Source organism: Cervus canadensis, chromosome 4 (assembly GCF_019320065.1).
Source record: "Cervus canadensis isolate Bull #8, Minnesota chromosome 4, ASM1932006v1, whole genome shotgun sequence".
Lineage (NCBI taxonomy): Eukaryota > Metazoa > Chordata > Mammalia > Artiodactyla > Cervidae > Cervus > Cervus canadensis.
In genome coordinates this window covers 67,933,100-67,942,496 of record NC_057389.1, presented here as the reverse complement: position 1 = coordinate 67,942,496, position 9,397 = coordinate 67,933,100, and positions in this window count along the sequence as shown.

The following is a 9,397-nucleotide window of genomic DNA, read 5'->3' as shown; positions in this document are numbered from 1 at the left end:
TAGGAGACCAGGATACTATCTTCAAGTGTTGACTGGCAGTAAACTGTTTTTTTACCCTTGAGTTTTTTCAGGCAGGAGCTGTAACAGGGGCTATGTCATCCCAGGGACACAGCCTTGAGTTGTTAGAAATGATGCTCAAGTTTGTTCAAGGCTCTTAGGTTGGATGTTAGATGGAATCATTTGTGCTGGGAGACTACAAGGTTGAAAACTAGTTAAGAACAGGGCTCAGAAGAACCTGAGTTTTGTCAAGGAGTCTTTTTCAGAATGTCATATGAATAAGAGAAAAAGTTAATGTTCATGTAGTGTGGTAGTCAGATTCGGAATATGAGTGCTAATGAACATCTTGCTCCCCCAACCCAAATCCCAATTGCTTTTCTTAATAAATATGGAAAGCAAAACAGCAAAACACAGACGTCATAGATATAACCGCAGGCCACAGGAGCTGTTAGTCAAGCCCAGGATGGTGTCAGAGTCAAACCACTGCAGACCTAGGCAAGTGGAAGCTTAGGGACCTTGTCTCCTGGGGGCATCCTTCTGAACTTTCTCACCTTAGGACAGTGATTAGGATCAGGTTGTAGGGCTTAAATCAAGCCAGACTGATGCACTGTGCCTAGCGATAGAGACATGGTTCCTGAAGAACTTCAAGAAGAGGAGGCAGGACTTGTTTTGGAAAATGGACTGAGTTCAGGGGGCCAGAGGAATCAGAGGATCTAGGAACACTTTGGTGAGTGGCATAGGTGAGGGTCGGTTCCCTATGGGTCCCAAAGGGGGTGGGAAATATAAAGCCAAGAACTGAGAAGGCTATGGGGGTGGGTTGGGTTAAGAGGTTGTTATCTAGAAACAAAATAGTCAGCTCAGGGGACAGTGTTGAAGGAGAGGTAAAAAATGCATCTCCTAGGAGGAAAGGAGAGCGAGAGAGAGCCAAAGAGAAGCCTGGTTACACACACGCACACCCCCACACTCTTCACACATAAAGGCGTGTGTGTGTGTGTGTGTGTGTGTGTGTGTGTGTAGTAAAAAAAGAGATGGGGTGGGAGAGAGATTGATATTGTAAGCTTCTATGTGGTTTATTCTCTCTTTATTTGGCCAATAAACTGAGTCACTCACAGGTAAAACCCAACATCACACCCCAGATTTGGTTGGAATTAATAAGTTCCTTTGTATATTGAAGTAATACAGGCTCATGTTTAAAGATTAAAATTGAACAAACAAATAAACAAAAAAAAAAATACTTTAACCTCTTCATCCTTTCCCTATCCAAACCAGTCTTGTTGCCAGAAGGAGAACTTAGTGACTCTGGGGTTTGGTTTTCCTGTAATTACTTCCTTATGTGTAAATTTTATCACCAGTCCCTGTCTATTGACTCTCTGGTCAGAGGGCTCAGGATTAAGTCATTTACACTACCCTCTACCTCCTCACCACTCTTCCCCCATGACTATTACAGGTTCATTTTCTTCCGTATATATGTATGTACATCTACATTTTCGAACAATCATCTGTCAACTAAGGAAGTGAAAGAAGATCTTCAGGAATGAAGGAAATCAGAGAAATTATTCTATTGAAGGACATTTATGGAAATAAAATACTGGAGGGTATTTCAAGCAAAATGAACCCAAGGAAAGATAAAGTAGATGAGATATGTAACATAATGAAGAATGGTATGCAGCAAAATTGCCAAAAGTAATGAGTGTTATTTTAACTGTGGCTAATGTACTTGTGATTTTTAATGTAATTTTTAGAAAATAGTTCTTAACATAGAAGAAGGACAAAATGTACTTAAAAACATCTGAAACAAAACTTCCAGATTATTTCAATCAACCTTTGGAGTTTGGAGGGGGATGAGTAGAAAGAAAGGGAAGAGGAGTAAAAACATGTTCAATATTTTGTCTCATTCAGAAGTGACCAACACGTCTAGACACACTGAGGAGAAAAAAAATACTCTTTTACATTTTTGAGAGTAATTACAAATAGAAATAGGTTACAGAACTTTAAAACCACTAGAGGGGGCACAAAGAAAGAAAATTGTACAAGCTGACTGTTAGGAAACAAATATGTAAGAAGAAATTGTTTCATAGGAACATAAAAGAAGAAGACAAGAGTAAAAGTCAAAGAAAATCAGTAACCACAATAAATGTGACAAATTAAGTTCTCCTATTAAAATAAAGAGATTTTATCATGTGGGAAATATTTTACCCATTGTTTGTGTTCTAACTTTATTTATAGTATCATTCATCTTAGAGAGATATAAAATTTTAATGTAGATAAACATACTAACAATTTATTTTATAGTTTCTGGGGTCTGTTTCATGTTTTGAATATAAATATGACTTTAAAGGCATAAATGTTTAAATAGAAAGGAAAATGTATTTCTTGTGGATGATAAAATTGTCTACCTATAAAACCCAAGAGAACCCACTAAAAAATTATTTGAACTGATCAGAGGGCTTTAAAGGGTGATCAGGTGCAAGATATAATCAAGAAGACAATGATTCTTCCTCATACACTAGCAATAAGGAATGACACTTTAAAAAAAAATCTCTTTCACAATAGCCACACAATCCATGAAATAAAGTCTAGGAGAAAAAAATCTTAACTGTGTACCTGAAGAAGAAAACTAAAAGACTATATTGAAGAGCAAAAAGTGAACGGTATTCTTGGATGAGCGATTAACATAAAGATGTCAGTTACTCCAATCCAAATCTCAAGATGTTTACTTTGAAAAATAGTGGAGATGATTCTAAAGTTCATATGGAGGAGCAAATATAAAAATATATCTCAGATACTATAGAAAAGGAAGTATAATCAGAAGTGAGATGCCCTTCAGATATCAAAATGTTATTAAAATTGTGTTTCTTACATAAAAAGAGATTAAGTAGGTCAATAGAGGAGCCTCCTTGGTAACTCAGCTGGTAAAGAATCCACCTGTAATGCAGGAGAATCTAGTTTGATTCCTGGTTTGGGAAGATCCGCTGGAGAAAGGATAGGCTACCCACTCCAATATTACTGGGCTTCCCTGGCAGCTCAGATGGTGAAGAATCTGCCCGCAATGCAGGCTTGCCCATGGTGTTGCAAAGAGTGGGACATGACTGAGCAACTAAGCAAAGTACAGCACTGGTCAATAGAATAGAACTGAGGCTCTAGCAACAGACCCAATGTTGTATGGAAATACAGTAATTAATAAAGATGCCACTTCAATCATGGGAAAAACTGTGATTTTTCTCTAACAAGTGATATGCCATTTGCTTCCCACTGAAAATTTTATATTCCTAACCACACACTCATGATGATTATAAATGAAACAAAACCTATAGAATTATTAGAAAATACTAGAAATATTTGTATCATGTGTTTGTCATTTAAAATTACATTTATATTCAAAACATGAAGCAGACCACAGAAGTTATAAAATATTGATATACTTATCTACATTAACTTTTACAGCCATGAAAAGGAACAAAATTGGGTCATTTGTTGAGATATGGATGAACCTAGGGACTGTCACATGGAGTGAAGTAAGTCAAAGAGAAAAACAAATATCTTATATTAACACATATATGTGGAATCTAGAAAAATGGTACAGATGAATCTATCAGCAACACAGAAGTAGAGACATAGACATAAGGAAAAAATGTATGGATACAAAGAGGGGAAAGGAAGAATGGGATGAATTGGGAGGGTGGGATTGACGTGTATATACTGCTATACATGGAATACATAACTACTGAGAACCTGTTCCTGGATGGAACTGTACTCTATGCTCTGTAGTGACCTAGACGGGAGGGAAACCCAGAAGGCAAGGGGTGGTGTTCAGCACTCAGTCGTGTCTGACTCTTGCAACCCCATAGACTGTAACTGGCCAGGCTCCTCTGTCCGTGGGATTCTCCAGGCAAGAATACTGGTGTGGGTTGCCATTCCCTTCTCCAAGGGAGGGGATGTGTGTACACATATGACTGATTCACTTTTCTATACAACAGAGACTAGCACAATATTGTGAAGCAATTATACCCCAATAAATAAAAGATAGAAAAGACCAAGCCAGATGAAAAACAAAATATTTTTTTACATCTCTAAGATGTCATACACAAAGTTAAAGCACAAACAATGGATAAAATAATATCCAAAATATCTAAAGAACACCTCCAAACCAATAAGAAAAGGTAAACAATCCAATATAAATGAGATGCAATACAGCAGACAGCTCACAGACCTGAAATACAGTAGAACGTAAACATGACCTAGAGATTTAAAAAGGTACTCTAAAATAAATGTAGCAAAATGCAAGAGATTTATGACTTCAGTATTTATTAAAAGAGTGCACAGAGATGGACCCCATTGCACCTTGTTGCTAAAAGTGCCAATTGGCATAACATTTTTGGCGTGAAGTCAGCAAAACTTTAACTACATGTTTCCTGTTATCCAGAAATCCCCTTCTGTTCTAAGGGGAATGTTACACATATGCACAGAACACATTCAGGACAGCTTTTGTGTGTCTGTTTATGTGTGAGAGCATGAATTTCTGCCCTTCAGAAGCCAAGACAGACAAGATCGAAAAGGTGCACAGATCAGCGAGAGTGGGGTGATGTGAAGCACCTCCCTTGCAGGCTTGAGAGCCAAGTCTGAACAGAGATACTGTGTCCATGACCAGCCCCCAACCTCAGCTGGGGCAGATTCTCAGAACTACACCCAGGATATAGAGTGTGCACCTTCCCAGGCATGTTGTGTCATGGAAACTCTGCCTCCTTATTAGGCTGGTGGAGTCACACATTCTGTGCTTCAGTCTGGATTGTGCAATGAGGTGCTTGGGGGAAGTGATCTCTAAGATATTCTATACCCTACGTACTGTGGAGGAACTTACTTCTCTTTCTAGTCTCTTCGTTCCCTCCATTTTTCCCTCCTGATGTCTGCTCAGGAGTTGGTGTGTTGTCCCAGCTGTGGTTGTTGAGGACAGAGGCCCGCATGCAGAGGAAGGGGCTGGCCACCCCAAACCACCATCAGCTTCCCTCCCTCCCAGCCAGCTTCTTCCCTCCTCCAACACAATACTGGACAAATATTTTAGAAGTCAACAGAGAAGGTCAACTCTGAATGATATTCCTCCTTTCTCCCACCTCAGGCAGTTACTCAAACCAGCTTGATTCTTAGTTTCACACTTGGGAAGGGACCACCATCTTCTCTCTTGCGCCCTGTTCAGGGAACAAACCTGCTCAATTCTAGCTGAGGATTTGTGTCCTTACCACGTTCCAGACATAATGATGTAAGTGTGCAGGTGAGTGATGTGAATGTTCTTTTCAAAAGGTCTTCATAATGACACTGTCAATCATACTTAGATGTTTAGAAATTAAACCTGAAATGATAAAGAGGAAGACAGAAAGGCCTCCTAAAAGGATGTTGAATATTTGAGAGAATTTTCCTGGCAGTGTTCTCCAGATCATCCCATTTTATCCTGGCTCCACTGGGGATGGACTGGGGCTCATCATGTCAGTGACGAGCACACAGTGCTGATAAGACCAGGCCAATGGGTCCCTGCTCCTTGAGGGCCAGGGTCAGGGCACTTTCAGGAAAGCTATTGCTAGAGTAATAACTTGTCAAAGTATGTATTTTTTAAATTAAAGCATAAGTCATTAAAATATGAAATGAACACGTTAAGGATTTTATTTGACTCATAATTAATCAATAATATGGCAAAAGCTGGTCTAAAGACCATTTGAGAAGTTGGATATTTCGAGCCAGCTTAATATAGGAATGTTTGGATAAGATTTTTTTTTTTGGGCCATGCTGTGTGGCTTGTGGGATCTTAATTTCCTGACCAGGGATTGAACCCATGCCCCCTGCATTGAAAGCGTAGTGTCTTAACCACTGGACCACGAGGGAAGTCCCTAGAATGTTGGGATAAGATTACCGGCTTATATGAAACACTGGTTAATGTTCCACAGGGCAATAAGCTGCATGTTTGAGACTATTTTTCTTTTATACTTGACAGAAATTATTTGCAGTTTTACTAGACAAAAAATCTACAAGTTAAACATGCAAGTTCACTGAGTCTGAGAGCTTCAAGCAATAATAAACAGTAGTTTATTACTGTAGAAATAAAGTATATATGCTCCAATCCATAATGAATCCTTGGTTGCACAAGTGTCTCCATATGACCCTGAAAGGATATGTTGCCACCTTTTATGCCTTATTTAGAAATTTTAAATATTTTAAAAAATGGTTTCCATCTAATATAACAAACAGATACCATTGGTATGTCCAAGGAGCCAAGAGAGAGTTTGGATGACACAGTGGAATCCACCCCATGCTGGGGAAGGAAGCACTGGTTTGATGCCCATGAGTGTGGACCATCCTTAAATAACAGCCTAATCACTTTTTTTCTATTAAAATCTCTTTATGTAACTCAATCTCTGTCAAATCCTATTTAAAAAAGGATTTGACAGGCTGCTTTAAAAAACATAATCGAGGCACACGGGTCAAAGCCTGCCCTCTTTTCCCTTTATGTGAGCCCTTTATATGTTCTCAACAGGGCCTGCATTAGCTGATGGCTTCTTTACAACCAGTTCTTACTCTCCATGATTCTGCTCATTATAAGAGGACGTTGGCTAATTCTTTACTAGAAAGGGATTCCTTTGCAGCTGAAGTGTCCAATAAGGATGCCTTTGGACCACACTCCTAAAGTCACTCCAGAAATGCCTGTTGACCTTGGAGATTTCATGGTGGTTGAGTAGTGGAAGGGTGTGTGAGGCCCTTGCAACCCTTTGCATCCCCCAGGACCTAGCTTAAAATGAATGCCTGAGCTGGTAGTGTGTTTCTCCTTCTCTCTCAATACAAGTGTGCACTTCACCATTTGTATGACAAAAGCACAATGGTGGGCGCCCTGCCAGCTGACAGGCACAGGACTTTCAGTCTAAGTTTCTTGGAAAACAACAAAAGAAGGTATGCAATAGGAGAGCTCAGGGAGCCATGCTATGGGCTGGGGGAAGATTGCTGAGAAATTAGCAAATCTTTCTGCCTCTGAGCAGTGCAGAGCAAAACCCATCTCCTTTAATGACTGTCTCCCCTTTTGTGATCAGCTCATGCGATTGGCTAGCATCCTTTGTGAGGAAGAATCCCTGCTGGTACCCAAGGGTCAAGAAGACTTGGCTGCTGAACAGTAGGAGCCAGAATTGTAGAGGAAAAAAATATATAGTCACATAAAGACATTTGTAAATGTGGCCCCATGAGGCGTTTATACAAGTTAAAACTATATGAGGCAACTTAAAGAATGAGAAGAAAGTATGTACACAGAGGTAAGAGGAAATTCATTCATGAAGGCATTGGAAGAAGAAATTTTGAGCAGGAACTTGGGGAAAGAGATTAGCAGAGAGAAGAGGTGGGTAGGATGCTGGGAGAAAATGCATGGCGGGGGTAGGTAACCACCATTGGTGCTTGGCTGGTAGAGATAGGGGCCGAGAATAAACAGAAAGAAGACTGGAAAAGCTAGAACGAGCAGTGTGAGGTAGTGAGAAAGAGGATACAAGTTCCTGCATGGACTCTGAATGTGAGGGAAAGCTTTATATATTTTCAAACTCAGTATAGAAGGGGACTTCCCCTCTGCCCTACATTTACATCTGTCCTCACAAGTTTATCTTAAGCTGTTCTTATTGCCATTTCTTCTGCTCTCTTCCCTTTTTTTTGCAGAATTAACTGATCTACTTGTAAGTTTGGTGTGACTTTTCATTCCATCGTCCCATGTTGTATGTGAGAATGGCCTTTACGCTGGAGGTGTTCTCAGGATCCCCCACCCGTGAGTCCTCTCAGACAACCTCATGGTAAGGCTAATATACACCAAGGAGAACTGGCCAAAGTGACCCAATGGAATAGCTGTAAAGATGAGTTCCTCACTGACCAAAGGCAGCTGAGTTCAGTTCAGTCACTTGGTCATGTCTGACTCTTTGCAACCCCATGGACTGCAGCACGCCAGGCTTCCCTGTCCATCACCAACTCCTGGAGCTTGCTCAAACAAATGCAGCTGAGGGTCCTTCCCTTTTCACTTGCAGCTCCCCAGGAGCCCAGAGCTCACCCTCTTTTTGAAAACAGGCATGTGTGCATTTCTTGAGGCTTTGGAATGAGGTGCCCACGTGCAGCTGGTAGAACAGGGCGCAGGGTCCTGTCCCTGCCGGAGGATGTACCGGAAGTGCAGGAAGTGGCACGTGGGGGTCTCCCTGCCACATCCCAGCTGTGCTGCGTCCAGAAGTCACGAAGTGAACTCTGTCTGCTGCCTTTGCATTCCTGCTGTGACATTCTCACCTCTTCCCAGGTGGTGTGTAGGGAAAGACCAATTAAAAAACCCAGGACTAACCTTTCCAAATAGTCCCTCAAACAACCTCCATTTTCCTTCCCATCCTGAATCACTTCAGGTCCTTTGAATGTCCAATTGACTCTTGGCTGCCCACTAGGACAATGTTCCACTTCCTTCTGTGGAGTAAAAGGTCCTTTGCAATTTGGTCCCACCTATTTTTGTTTCCAGGACTGCCTTCCACTGGTGATTTTCGTAAACTCTCATGGCAAGCCCATAACCTATTCCTGCCCCATACACGCTAACAGCCTACCTCCAGTGTCTTTACCCTTCCCTTTGTCTCCATCATTTCTCCGATCCTGTTCTTTATTCAGTTTCAGTTTGATGTTAAACCTGTCCCTGGGCCCTCCTCTGTTGCCCCAAACCCTCGGGCCTGGGACCCACCGTTTAAACTCACTACTCAGCTCCCTTTGCTGTCCTGGGATGTCTCTATGGGGTACATGCACCAGCCTGCCTCAATATGGAGCATCACCATCAGGTTGGGGCCCCGAAGTTCACTGTTTTCACCTCCATCCACTAACCCAGAATCCCAGCACCTGCACAGGCCCCTCCCTAAACATCAGGCATTTCTTTCTGGGAGTCCTCCACGTGCTTGAATTCCCCTGTACCACAGCTCTGACTTGTCCCCTAGGAACGACATCAGGGTGGAACGACGTCAGCCTAATAGCTGATTAGGCTGGCACCTTGGTCCATTGTGCTTCATTCCCACTAACACCAAAGTGGTACAGTGGCATATGGCCAAATGGGATAGGGTGGGATAGTCATTGTTTCTTCTCTCTTTGAGCTTTGCTCCTTTAAAAGAGTCCCAGCACAACACCCTGATGCATTTCCAAGTTGTATGTGAACAGCTCTTGCAGGTTTTACTCATAGCCAAGTTCTGAGATTATTTTTCTTACTGTCCTTAACCCTGTGGAGGTTAAGAGTTAAACACCAGAGTTAAGAGTTGAGCACCAGGCCTTTCCTAATCCTTAGTGGATATTCCTGTCCAGTCTCTGTATGTTTTGCTATGATGGTGAAGAGAAAGGGGCAGGCATGGCCATCCTGCCTACCTGGAGCCCCAGAGATCCT